Below are 14,967 nucleotides of genomic sequence, written 5' to 3' on the forward strand. Positions count from 1 at the left end.
TGGAATGGATGGTGGAATGGTATATGAAATGCAATGTGGAATGGAAAGTGGAATGGAATAGAGTAGAATATGGAATGGAACAGAACTTGGAATGGAACGTGGAATGGAATGGTATGGAACGTGGAATGCAAAGTAGAATGGAACGTGGAATGCAAAGTGGAATGGAACGTGGAATGGAACGTGCAATGGAACGTGGAATGGAATGGAATGGAATGTTAAATGGAATAGAATGGAATGTGGAATGGAATGGAATGGAATATGGAGTGTAATGTGGAATGGAATGGAATGGAATATGGAACGTAATGTGGAATGGAATGAAATGAAACGTGGAATGGAACGTGGAATGTTACATGGAATGGAACCTATAATGGAATGCAGAATGGAACGTGGAATGGAATGGAATGGAATGTGGAAGGCATTGTGGAATGGAATGGAATGGAATGGAATGTGGACTGGAAATGAATACAATGGAATGGAATGGAATGCGGACTGGAAATGAATAGAAAGGAATGGACTGTGGAATGGAATGGAATGGAAATTGGTATGGAATGGAATGGAATTTGAAATGGAACGTGGAATGGAATGGAATGGAATGAAATATGGAATGCAAGGGAATGTGGAATGGAATGGAATGGAATGTGAACTTCAATGGAATGGAATGTGGAATGGAATGGAATGGAATGTGGAATGGAATGTGGAATGGAATGAGGAATGGAATGGAAAGATTTGTGGAATGGAATGGAATGGAATATGGAAAGGAATGTGGAATGGAATGGAATGGAATGTGGAATGGAATGGAAAGGAATGTGGAATGGAATCAAATGGAATGTGAAACGGAACGTGAAATGAAATGGAATGGAATGTGGAATGGAATGTTGAATGGAAAGGAATGGAATATGGAATGGAATGGAATGGAATGTGGAATGGATTGGAATAAAAAGTGGAAGTGGAACGGAATGAAACACGTAATGGAAAGTGGAGTGGAACATGGAATGGAATGTGGAATGGAATGTAATCGAATGTGGAATAGAATGTGGAATGGAAAGTGGAATGGGATAGATTGCAACGTGGAATGGAGTGGAATGGAATCTGGAGTGGAATTGAATGGCTTGTGGAATGGAATGGAATGGAAAGGAATGTGGAATGGAAAGCGGAATGAAATGGAATGGAATGTGGAAAAGAATGGAATGGAATGCGGAATGGAACGTGCAATAGAATGAAATGGAAAGGACTGGAATGTGGAATGAAATGTGGAATGCAAAACAATGGAATGGAATGGATTCTGGAAAGGTAGGTGGAATGAAATGGAATGGAATGTGGAATGGAATGTGGAATGGAATGGAATGGAATGGACTGGAACATGGAATGGAACGTGGAAAGGAATGTGCAATGCAATGGAATGTGGAATGGAATGGAATAGAATCTGGAATGTAACATGGAATGGAATGGAATGGAAAGGAATGGAAGGGAATGGAAAGTGGAATGGAATGTGGAATGGAATGGAATGGAATATGGATTGGAATGTGGAATGGTACAGAATGGAATGAAATGTGGAATGGAATTTGGAAAGGAATGGAATGGAATGAAATAGAATTTGAAATGATACGTAGAATGGAATGGAATGAAATATGGAATGGAAAGGAATGGAATGGAATGTGAAATGGAACTTGGAATGGAATGGAAAGTCGAATGGATCATGGAAAGCTACGTGGATTGGAATGGAATGGAATGGGATGGAATGTGGAATGGGATGGAATGTGGAATGGAATGGGATGGAATTTGGAATGGAATGGAATGGAATGGAATGTGGAATGGAATGGAATGGACTGCGGAATGGTATATGAAATGCAACCGACTGAAATGGGGAATGGAATGTGGAATGGAACGTCAAAGGGAAAGTGAAATGTATTGTGGAACGGAATGGAATGGAACGTGGAATGGAACGTGCAATGGAACGTGGAATGTAAGGTGGAAAGGAATGGAATGCAATGTGGAATGGAATGGAATGGAATGTGGAAAGGAATATGGAATGGATTGGAATGTGGAATGGTTTGTGGAATGGAATGGAATGGAATGTGGAATGGAATGTGGGATGGAATGGAATGGAATGGAAAGTGGAATGGATAGTGGAATGGAATGCAATGGAATGGAATGGAATGGAATGAGTAATGGAATGTGGAATGGAAAGTGGAATGGAATGGATTGGAATGTGGAATGCAGCGCAGTGGAATGTGGAATGGAATTGAAAGGAATGTGGAATGCACTTTGGAATGGAATGGAATGGAAAGTGCAACGGAACGTGGAATGGAATGGAATGTAGAATGGAACGTGGAATGGAATGGAATGGAACGTCTAATGGAAAGTACAATGGAACGGGTAATGGAATGGAATGGAACGTTGAGTGGAATGTGGAACGGAATGTGGAATGGAATGTAATGTGATGTGGAATTCAATGGAATGGAATGTGGTATGGAACGTAGAATGGAATTGAATGGAATGTGGATTGGAATGCGTTGTGGGATATGGAATGGAATGTGGTATGGGATGTGGAATGGAATATGGAACGAAATGGAATGGAATGCAGAATTGAATGTGGAAAGGAAAGGAATGGAATGTGGAATGGAATGTGGAATGGAATGGAACGGAATGTGGAATGGAATGTGGAATGGAATGGAAGGGAATGTGGAATGGAATGTGGAATATATAAGACTGGATTCTGGAATGCAATGGAATGGAATGTGGAATGGAATTAGGAGTGGAATGTGGAATGGAATATGGAACGGAACGTGGAATGGAATGGAATGGAAAGTGTAATGGAACATGAAATGGAACATGGAATGCTACATGGAATGGAACGTGGAATGGAACGTTGAATGGAATTAGTAATGGAACGTGGAATGGAATGTTCAAAGCAATGTGCAATGGAAAGTGGAATGGGGACTGGAATGGAATGTGGAATGGAATGGAATGGAATTGAATGTGGAATAGAAAGGAATGGAATTGAAAGGAAAGTGAAATATCATTTGGAATGGAATGGAAAGGAATCCAGAATGGATTGGAATGGAATGGAATGGAGTGTAATGGAATGGAAAGTGGAATGGAAAGTGGAATGGAACGTGGAATGCAATATGGAATGGAATGGAATTGAATATGGACAGGAAGGGAATGGAATTTTGAATGGAATGTGTAATGGAATAGAATGTAATGGAATGGAATGGAATGTGGAAAGGAACGGAATGGAATGTGGAAGGGAATGTGGAATGGGATGTGGAATGGAATGGTATGGAATGTGGAATGGAATGGTATGGAAAGTGCAATAGAATGGAATGGAATGAGGAATGGAATGGAATCGAACGTGGAATGGAATGGAATGGAATGGAATGTGGAATGGTATGTAATGGAAAGTTGAATGGAATGGAACTTAATGGAATGGAATGTGGAATTGAATGGAATGGAAAGTGGAATGGAATTCAATGGAACTTGGAATGGAATGGAATGGAATGGAAGGTGGAATGGAATGTGAAATGGAATGTTGGAAAGGAAAGTGGAATGGAATGAAATGAAACGAGGAATGGAAGGGAATGTAACGTGGAATGGAATGGAATGGTACGTGGAATGGAAAGTGGAATGGAACGGAATGGAACGTGGAATGGAACGTGGATTGGAACATGGAATGGAACGTGGAAACTAACGTGGAATGGATTGGAATGGAATGCTGAATGGAATGGAATAGAATGTTGAACGGAATGCAATGGAATATAGAATGTAACGTGGAATGGAAAGGAATGGAACGTGGAATGGAACCACTAAAGGAACGCAGAATGGAAAGTGTAATGGAATGGAATGGAACATGGAATGGAATGGAACGGAACGTGGAAAGGAATGGAATGGAATGTAGAATGGAACGTGGAACGGAACGTAGAATGGAACATGGAATGGAATGCAGAATGCAGCATGGAATGGAAAATGGAATGTAATGTGGAATGGAAAGGAAAGGAATGTTGAATGCAATGGAATGGAATATGGAATGGAATGGAATGGAATGTTGAATATAATTTGGAATGGAATGGAAAGGAAATCAGAATGGAAAGGAATGGAATGGAATGTGGAATGGAATGTGGAAATGAATGTGGATTTGAACGTGGAATGGAAAGTGGAATGGAATGGAATGGAATGTGGAATGCAATATAGAATGTTATGGTATGGAGTGTGGAATGGAATCTGCAGTGGAATGTTGAATGCAACGTGGAATGGAATGGAAGGTGGAATGGAATGTGGAATGGATGGGATGGAATGTTGACTGCAATGGAATGCACTGTGGAATGGAATGGAATGGAATGCGGATTGGAATTTGGAAAGCAATGTTGAATGGAAGGTGGAATGGAGTGGAATGGAATGTAGAAACGAATGTGGAATGGAATGTTGAATGGAATGTGGAATGGAATGGAATGGAATAGAATAGATTGTGGAATGGAATGTGGAATGGAATGTGAAATGGAACGTGGAATGGAATGAAAGGAAAATGGAATGGGATGGAATAGAATCTGGAATGGAAGGTGGAATGGAATGGAATGGAATGTGGAATGGAACATGGAATGGAAGGTGGAATGCAAAGTGGAATGGAACATGGAATGGAATGTGCAATGCAGCATGGAATGGAATGTGGAATGGAATGTGGATTTGAATGGAATGGAATGTGGAATGGAATGTAATGGAACGTGGAAAGGAATGTGGAATGGAATGGAATCGAATGTGGAAGGGAATGTGGAATGGAACGCAATGGAAAGTGGAATGGAATGTGGAATGGAACGTAGACTGGAATGGAATGGAATGTGGAATGGAAGGTGGAATGGAATGGAATGCAACTTAGAATGGATCATGGAATGGAACTTGAAATGGAATGTGGCATGGAACATGGAATGGCATGGGCAAAAGAATATGAAATGGAACGTGGAATGGGATTTAATGGAAAGTGGAATGGAAGGTGGAATGGAATGGAATGGAACTTGGAATGGAATGAGGAACGGAATGCAGAATGGAACGTGGAATGTAACGTGGAATAGAACGGAATGGAATGTGGAATGGAATGTGAAATGGAAGGTGGAATGGAATTAAATCGAATATGGAATGGAAAGTGGAATGCAATGGAATGGAACTTGGAACGGAACGTGGAATGGAAAGTGAAATGGCATGTTGCATGGAAAGTGGAATTACATGGGCAGTGGAATGTGGAATGGAACGTAGAATATAATGGAATGGAAAGAGGAATGGAATGTGGAATGGAATGGAATGGAATTTGGAATGTAATTGAATAGAATGTGGAATGGAATTTGGAGTGGAATGTGCAATGTAACCTGGAATGGAAAGGAAGGCACTGTGGAATGGAACGGAGTGGAATATGGAATGGAATGGAATGGAATATGGAATATAATGTGTAATGGAGTGGATTGGAATGTGGAATGGAATGTGGAATGGAATTCAATGGAATGTGGAATGGAATGGAATGGAATCTGGAATGGAATGGAATGGAATGTGGAATGGAATGTGGAACGCAATGTGGAGTGGCACGTGTAATGGAATGGAGTGCAATGTGGAATGGAATGAGGAATGCAATTGAAATGAAATGAAGAATGGAATGCAATGTGGAATGGAACGTGGAATGGAAAGTGGAATGGAATCTGGAATGGAAACTAGAATGGAATGGAATGGAATGTGGAATGGATCATGGAATGGAATGGAAAGGAACATGCAATGAGATGGAATTGAATTTGGAATGGAAGGTGGAATGGAATGGAATGGAACGTGGAAAGGAACATGGACTGGAAGGTGGAATGGAAAGTGGAATGGAACATGGAATGGAATGTGCAATGGAGCGTGGAAAGGAATGTGGAATGGAAGGTGGATGAGAATAGAATGGAATGTGGAATGGAATTTAAAGGAAGGTGGAAAGGAATGTGGAATGGAATGGAATCGAATGTAGAATGGAATGTGGAATGGAACGGAATGGAATGTGGAATGGAACGTAGAATGCAATGGAATGGAATGTGGAATGGAAGGTGGAATGGAATGGAATGCAACTTAGAATGGATCGTGGAGTGTTAAAGTCTCCCATTATTAATGTGTGGGAGTCTAAGTCTCTTTGTAGGTCACTCAGGACTTGCTTTATGAATCTGGGTGCTCCTGTATTGGGTGCATATATATTTAGGATAGTTAGCTCTTCTTGTTGAATTAATCCCTTTACCATTATGTAATGGCTTTCTTTGTCTCTTTTGATCTTTGTTGGTTTAAAGTCTGTTTTATCAGAGGCTAGGATTGCAACCCCTGCCTTTTTTTGTTTTCCATTTGCTTGGTAGATCTTCCTCCATCCTTTTATTTTGAACCTATGTGTGTCTCTGCAAGTGAGATGGGTTTCCTGAATACAGCACACTGATGGGTCTTGAGTCTTTATCCAATTTGCCAGTCTGTGTCTTTTAATTGGACCATTTAGTCCATATACATTTAAAGTTAATATTGTTATGTGTGAATTTGATCCTGTCATTATGATGTTAGCTCGATGTTTTGCTCGTTAGTTGATGCAGTCTCTTCCTAGTCTCAATGGTCTTTACATTTCGGTATGATATTGCAGTGGCTGGTACCGGTTGTGCCTTTCCATGTTTAGCGCTTCCTTCAAGAGCTCTTTTAGGGCAGGCCTGGTGGTGACAAAATCTCTCAGCATTTCCTTGTCTGTAAAGTATTTTATTTCTCCTTCACTTATGAAGCTTAGTTTGGCAGGATATGAAATTCTGGGTTGAAAATTATTTTCTTTAAGAATGTTGAATATTGGCCCCCACTCTCTTCTGGCTTGTAGGGTTTCTGCCGAGAGATCCGCTGTTAGTCTGATGGGCTTCCCTTTGATGGTAACCCGTCCTTTCTCTCTGGCTGCCCTTAACATTTTTTCCTTCATTTCAACTTTGGTGAATCTGACAATTATGTGTCTTGGAGTTGCTCTTCTCGAAGAGTATCTTTGTGGCGTTCTCTGTATTTCCTGAATCTGAATGTTGGCCTGCCTAGCTAGATTGGGGAAGTTCTCCTGGATAATATCCTGCAGAGTGTTTTCCAACTTGTTTCCATTCTCCCCATCACTTTCAGGTACACCAATCAGACGTAGATTTGGTCTTTTCACATAGTCCCACATTTCTTGGAGGCTTTGCTCATTTCTTTTTATTCTTTTTTCTCTAAACTTCCCTTCTCGCTTCATTTCATTCATTTCATCTTCCAGGGCTGATACCCTTTCTTCCATTTGATCGCATCGGCTCCTGAGGCTTCTGCATTCTTCACGTAGTTCTCGAGCCTTGGTTTTCAGCTCCATCAGCTCCTTTAAGCACTTCTCTGTATTGGTTATTCTAGTTATACATTCTTCTAAATTTTTTTCAAAGTTTTCAACTTCTTTGCCTTTGGATTGAATATCCTCCCGTAGCTCGGAGTAATTTGATCGTCTGAAGCCTTCTTCTCTCAGCTCGTCAAAGTCATTCTCCGTCCAGCTTTGTTCCGTTGCTGGTGAGGAACTGCGTTCCTTTGGAGGAGGAGAGGTACTCTGGTTTTTAGAGTTTCCAGTTTTTCTGCTCTGTTTTTTCCCCATCTTTGTGGTTTTATCTACTTTTGGTCTTTGATGATGGTGATGTACAGATGGGTTTTTGGTGTGGATGTCCTTTCTGTTAGTTTTCCTTCTAACAGACAGAACCCTCAGCTGCAGGTCTGTTGGAGTACCTGGCCGGCCGTGTGAGGTGTCAGTCTGCCCCTGCTGGGGGGTGCCTCCCAGTTAGGCTGCTCAGGGGTCAGGGGTCAGGGACCCACTTGAGGAGGCAGTCAGCCCGTTCTCAGATCTCCAGCTGCGTGCTGGGAGAACGACTGCTCTCCTCACAGCTGTCAGACAGGGACATTTAAGTCTGCAGAGGTTACTGCTGTCTTATTGTCTGTGCCCTGCCCCCAGAGGTGGAGCCTACAGAGGCAGGCAGGCCCCCTTGAGCTGTGGTGGGCTCCACCCAGTTCAAGTTTCCAGGCTGCTTTGTTTACCTAAGCGAGCCTGGGCAATGGTGGGCGCCCCTCCCCCAGCCTCGCTGCCGACTTGCTGTTTGATCTCAGACTGCTGTGCTAGCAATCAACGAGACTCCGTGGGCGTAGGACCCTCTGAGCCAGGTGCGGGCTATACTCTCCTGGGGCACCGTTTCCTAAGCCCGTCGGAAATGCACAGTATTCGGGTGGGAGTGGCCCGATTTTCCAGGTGCCGTCTCTCACCTCTGGAAGGGGAACTCCCTGACCCCTTGTGCTTCCCGAGTGAGGCAATGCCTCGCCCCTGCTTCGGCTGGCGCACGGTGCGCTCACCCACTGACCTGCGCCCACTGTCTGGCACTCCCTAGTGAGATGAACACGGTACCTCAGATGGAAATGCAGAAATCACCCGTCTTCTGCGTCGCTCGCGCTGGGAGCTGTAGACCGGAGCTGTTCCTTTAACACCCCACTGTCAACATTAGACAGATCAACGAGACAGAAAGTCAACAAGGATACCCAGGAATTGAACTCAGCTCTGCACCAAGCAGACCTAATAGACATCTACAGAACTTTCCACCCCAAATCAACAGAATATACATTTTTTTCAGCACCACACCACACCTATTCCAAAATTGACCACATACTTGGAAGTAAAGCTCCCCTCAATAAATGCAAAAGAACAGAAATTGTAACAAACTGTCTCTCAGATCACAGTGCAATCAAGCTAGAACTCAGGATTAAGAATCTCACTCAAAACCGCTCAACTACGTGGAAACTGAACAACCTGCTCCTGAATGACTACTGGGTACATAACGAAATGAAGGCAGAAATAAAGATGTTCTTTGAAACCAACGAGAACCAAGACACAACATACCAGAATCTCTGGGATGCATTCAAAGCAGTGTGTAGAGGGAAATTTATAGCACTAAATGCCCACAAGAGAAAGCAGGAAAGATCCAAAATTGACACCCTAACATCACAATTAAAAGAACTAGAAAAGCAAGAGCAAACACATTCAAATGCTAGCAGAAGGCAAGAAATAACTAAAATCAGAGCAGAACTGAAGGAAATAGAGACACAAAAAACCCTTCAAAAAATAAATGAATCCAGGAGCTGGTATTTTGAAAGGATCAACAAAATTGATAGACCGCTAGCAAGATTAATAAAGAAAAAAAGAGAGAAGAATCAAATAGATGCAATAAAAAATGATAAAGGGGATATCACCACTGATCCCACAGAAATACAAACTACCATCAGAGAATATTACAAACACCTCTATGCAAATAAACTAGAAAATCTAGAAGAAATGGATAAATTCCTCAACACATACACTCTCCCAAGACTAAACCAAGAAGAAGTTCAATCTCTGAATAGACCAATAACAGGAGCTGAAATTATGGCAATAATCAATAGCTTACCAACCAAAAAAAGTCCAGGACCAGATGGGTTCACAGCCGAATTCTACCAGAGGTACAAGGAGGAGCTGGTACCATTCCTTCTGAAACTATTCCAATCAATAGAAAAAGAGGGAATCCTCCCTAACTCGTTTTATGAGGCCAGCATCATCCTGATACCAAAGCCTGGCAGAGACACAACAAAAAAAGAGAATTTTAGACCAATATCCTTGAAGAACATTGATGCAAAAATCCTCAATAAAATACGGGCAAACAGAATCCAGCAGCACATCAAAAAGCTTATCCACCATGATCAAGTGGGCTTCATCCCTGGGATGCAAGGCTGGTTCAATATACGCAAATCAATAAATGTAATCCAGCATATAAACAGAACCAAAGACAAAAACCACATGATTATCTCAATAGATGCAGAAAAGGCCTTTGACAAAATTCAACAACGCTTCATGCTAAAAACTCTCAATAAATTAGGAATTGATGGGACGTATCTCAAAATAATAAGAGCTATTTATGACAAACCCACAGCCAATATCATACTGAATGGGCAAAAACTGAAAGCATTCCCTTTGAAAACTGGCACAAGACAGGGATGCCCTCTCTCGCCACTTCTATTCAACATAGTGTTGGAAGTTCTGGCCAGGGCAATTAGGCAGGAGAAGGAAATCAAGGGTATTCAATTAGGAAAAGAGGAAGTCAAATGGTCCCTGTTTGCAGACGACATGATAGTATATCTAGAAAACCCCATTGTCTCAGCCCAAAATCTCCTTAAGCTGATAAGCAACTTCAGCAAAGTCTCAGGATACAAAATCAATGTGCAAAAATCACAAGCATTCTTATACATCAATAACAGACAAACAGAGAGCCAAATCATGAGTGAACGCCCATTCACAATTGCTTCAAAGAGAATAAAATACCTAGGAATCCAACTAACAAGGGATGTGAAAGACCTCTTCAAGGAGAACTACAAACCACTGCTCAAGGAAATAAAAGAGGATACAAACAAATGGAAGAACATTCCATGCTCATGGGTAGGAAGAATCAATATCATGAAAATGGCCATCCTTCCCAAGGTAATTTGCAGTTTCAATGCCATCCCCATCAAGCTACCAATGACTTTCTTCACAGAATTGGAAAAAACTACTTTAAAGTTCATATGGAACCAAAAAAGAGCCCGCATCGCCAAGTCAATCCTAAGCCAAAAGAACAAAGCTGGAGGCATCACGCTACCTGACTTCAAACTATACTACAAGGCTACAGTAACCAAAACAGCATGGTACTGGAACCAAAACAGAGATATAGATCAATGGAACAGAACAGAGCCGTCAGAAATAATGCCACATATCTACAACCATCTGATCTTTGACAAACCTGAGAAAAACAAGAAATGGGGAAAGGATTCCCTATTTAATAAATGGTGCTGGGAAAACTGGCTAGCCATATGTAGAAAGCTGAAACTGGATCCCTTCCTTACACCTTATACAAAAATCAATTCAAGGTGGATTAAAGACTTAAATGTTCGACCTAAAACCATAAAAACCCTAGAAGAAAACCTAGGCAATACCATTCAGGACATAGGCATGGGCAAGGACTTCATGTCTAAAACACCAAAAGCAATGGCAACAAAAGCCAAAGTTGACAAATGGGATCTAATTAAACTGAAGAGCTTCTGCACAGCAAAGGAAACTACTATCAGAGTGAACAGGCAACCTACAAAATGGGAGAAAATTTTCGCAACCTACTCATCTGACAAAGGGCAAATATCCAGAATCTACAATGAACTCCAACAAATTTACAAGAAAAAAACAAACAACCCCATCAAAAAGTGGGTGAAGGACATGAACAGACACTTCTCAAAAGAAGACATTTATGCAGCCAAAAGACACATGAAAAAATGCTCACCATCACTGGCCATCAGAGAAATGCAAATCAAAACCACAATGAGATACCATCTCACACCAGTTAGAATGGCGATCATTAAAAAGTCAGGAAACAACAGGTGCTGGAGAGGATGTGGAGAAATAGGAACACTTTTACACTGTTGGTGGGACTGTAAACTAGTTCAACCCTTGTGGAAGTCAGTATGGCGATTCCTCAGGGATCTAGAACTAGAAATTCCATTCGACCCAGCCATCCCATTACTGGGTATATACCCAAAGGACTATAAATCATGCTGCTATAAAGACACATGCACACGTATGTTTATTGCCGCATTATTCACAATAGCAAAGACTTGGAACCAACCCAAATGTCCAACAATGATAGACTGGATTAAGAAAATGTGGCACATCTACACCATGGAATACTATGCAGCCATAAGAAATGATGAGTTCATGTCCTTTGTAGGGACATGGATGAAATTGGAAATCATCATTCTCAGTAAACTATCACAAGAACAAAAAAACAAACACCGCATATTCTCACTCACAGGTGGGAATTGAACAATGAGAACACATGGACACAGGAAGGGGAACATCACACTTCAGGGACTGTTGTGGGTTGGGGGGAGGGGGGAGGGATAACATTGGGAGATATACCTAATGCTAGATGACGAGTTGGTGGGTGCAGTACACCAGAATGGCACATGTATACATATGTAAATTACCTGCACATTGGGCACATGTACCATGAAACCTAAAGTATAATAATGATAATAATAATAATAATTACAATAAAAGAAAAAAAAAAGAATGGATCGTGGAATGGAACGCGAAATGGAATGTGGCATGGAACATGGAATGGCATGGGCAAAAGAATGTGGAATGGAACGTGGAATGTTATGGAATGGAAAGTGGAACGGAAGGTGGAATGGAATAGAGTGGAACATGGAATGGAATGTGGAATGCAACGTGGAATGGAACGTGGAAAGTAACGTGGAATGGAACGGAATGGAATGTGGAATGGAATGTGAAATGAAAGGTGGAATGGAACGGAATCGAATATGGAATGGAAAGTGGAATGCAATGGAATGCAACGTGGAATGGAAAGTGAAATGGCATGTGGCATGGAAAGTGGAATGACATGGGCAATAGAATGTGGAATGGAAAGTGGAATATAATGGAATGGAAAGTTGAATGGAATGTGGAATGGAATGGAATGGAATTTGGAATGGAATTGAATGGAATGTGGAATGGAATTTGGAATGGAATGTGGAATGTAACATGGAGCAGAATGGAAGGGAATGTGGCATGGAACAGAGTGGAATATGGAATGGAATGGAATGGAATGGAATGTGGAATATAATGTGGAATGCAATGGATTGGAATGTGGAATGGAATAGAATGGAATTTGTAATGGAATGGAATGAAATATGGAATGGAATGTGGATCGCAATGTGGAGTGGCAAGTGTAATGGAACGGAGTGCAATGTGGAATGGAATGTGGAATGGAATGTGAAATGGAATGAGGAATGGAATTCAATGTGGAATGCAAAGTGGAATGGAAAGTGGAATGGAATCTGGAATGGAAACTGGAATGGAACGGAATGGAATGTGGAATGGATCGTGGAATGGAATGGAATGGAATGTGGAATGGAACGTGGAATGGAATGTGGGATGGAATGTGGAAAGGAACAAGGAATGGAATGTGCAATGGAATGTTTAACGGAACTTGGAATGGAATGAAATGAAAAGTGGAAAGCAACGTGGAATGGAATGGAAAGGGACGTGGAATGGAATGTGGAATGGAATGTGGAATGCAACGTAGAATAGAATGGAATGGAATGTGGAATGGAATGTGGATTGGAATGGGGAATGTAATGGAATGTCATGGAATTTAATGGTATGGAATGTGGAAAAGAATGTGGACAGGAATGTGGAATGCAATGTGGAATGGAAGGGAATGAAATGTGGTATGGAATGTGGAATGGAATGTGGAATGGAACGGAATGGGATGGAATGGATTGTGGAATGGAATGTGGAATGGAATGTGGAATGGAACGTGGAATGGAATGGAATGGAACATGGAATGGGATGGAATGGAATGTGGAAAGGAACGTAGAATGGAATGGAATGGAACTTGAAATGGAACATGGAATGGAAAGTGGAATGGAATATGCAATGGAACATGTAAACGAATGTGGAATGGAATGTGGAATGGAAAGTGGAATGAAGTTTGAAATGATATGGAATGGAACGTGGAATGGAATGCGGAAAGGAATGTGGAATGGAAACTGGAATGGAACGAGGAAAGGAACGGAATGAAATGAGTAATGGAACGGAATGGAATGTGGAATGGAAGGTGGAATGAAATGTGGAATGGAATGTGGAATGGAATGGAATGTAATTTGGAATGGAATGCAATGGAATCTGGAATGGAAGGTGGAATGGAAAGTGGAATGTATCTTGGAATGGAAAGGAATGGAATGTGGAATGGAATGGAGTAGAATGTGGAAAGGGATGGAATGCAATGTGGAATGGAATTGAATTGAATATGGAATAGAATGTGGAATGGAACAAAATGGAATCCAGAATGGAATGGAATGGAACGCAATGCAATGCGAAGTGGAACATGGAATGGAACGTGGAATGGAATGTGGAATGGAAAGGAAAAGAATGAGAATGGAAGGTAACAGAATGTGGAATGGAATGTGTAATGGAATTGAAAGGAATGTGGAATGAAATGGAAAATAATGTGGAATGAAATGTAATGCAATGTGGAATGGAATATGGCATGGAATGGAAATAATGTGGAATGGAATTTAACGGAATTAGGAATGGAATGGAATGGAATGTTGAACAGAAAAGAGTTATATGTGGAATGGAATGGAGTGGTACGGAATGTGGAATAGAATGGTTTGGAATGTGGAATGGAATGGAATGCAATGGAATGGATTCTGGAATGGAATGGAATGCGGAAGGGAATGGAATTAAATGGAATGGAAGGTGGAATGGAATGTGAAATGGAATGTTGAAAGGAAAGTGGAATGGAATGAAAAGGAACATGGAATGGAATGGAATGCAACGTGGAATGGAATTAAATGGAAAGTGGAATGGAACGCGGAATGGAATGGACTGGAAAGTAAAATGTAATGGAATGGAATGTGAAATGGAATGGAATAGAAATTGGTATGGAACATGGAATGGAATGGAATGGAACATCGAATGGAAAGTGGAATGGAATGTGGAATAGAAAGTGAAATGGAACGTGTAATGGAATGGAATGTCACATGGAATGTCATGTGGAATGGAATCTGGAATGTATTGGAATGGAACGTCCAATGGAATGGAATGGAATGTGGTATGTTATGTGGAAAGGAATGGAATGAAATGTGGAATGGAATGTGGTAAGGGATGTGGAATGGAATTGAATGGAATGTGTAATGGAATGGAATGGAATGAGAAAGGTAATGTGGAATGCAATGTGGAATCAAATGTGGAATGGAATGTGGAATGAAATGGAATGGAATGTGGAATGGAATGTGGAATGGAATGTGGAATGGAAAGTGGAATGGAACAGAATGAAACATGGAAACGTACGTGGAATGAAACGTGTAAGGGAATGTGGAATGGAAAGTGGAATAGAATGTGCA

The sequence above is a fragment of the Pongo pygmaeus genome, chromosome 16 (genome assembly GCF_028885625.2).
Source record: "Pongo pygmaeus isolate AG05252 chromosome 16, NHGRI_mPonPyg2-v2.0_pri, whole genome shotgun sequence".
In the NCBI taxonomy this organism is placed as follows: Eukaryota; Metazoa; Chordata; class Mammalia; order Primates; family Hominidae; genus Pongo; species Pongo pygmaeus.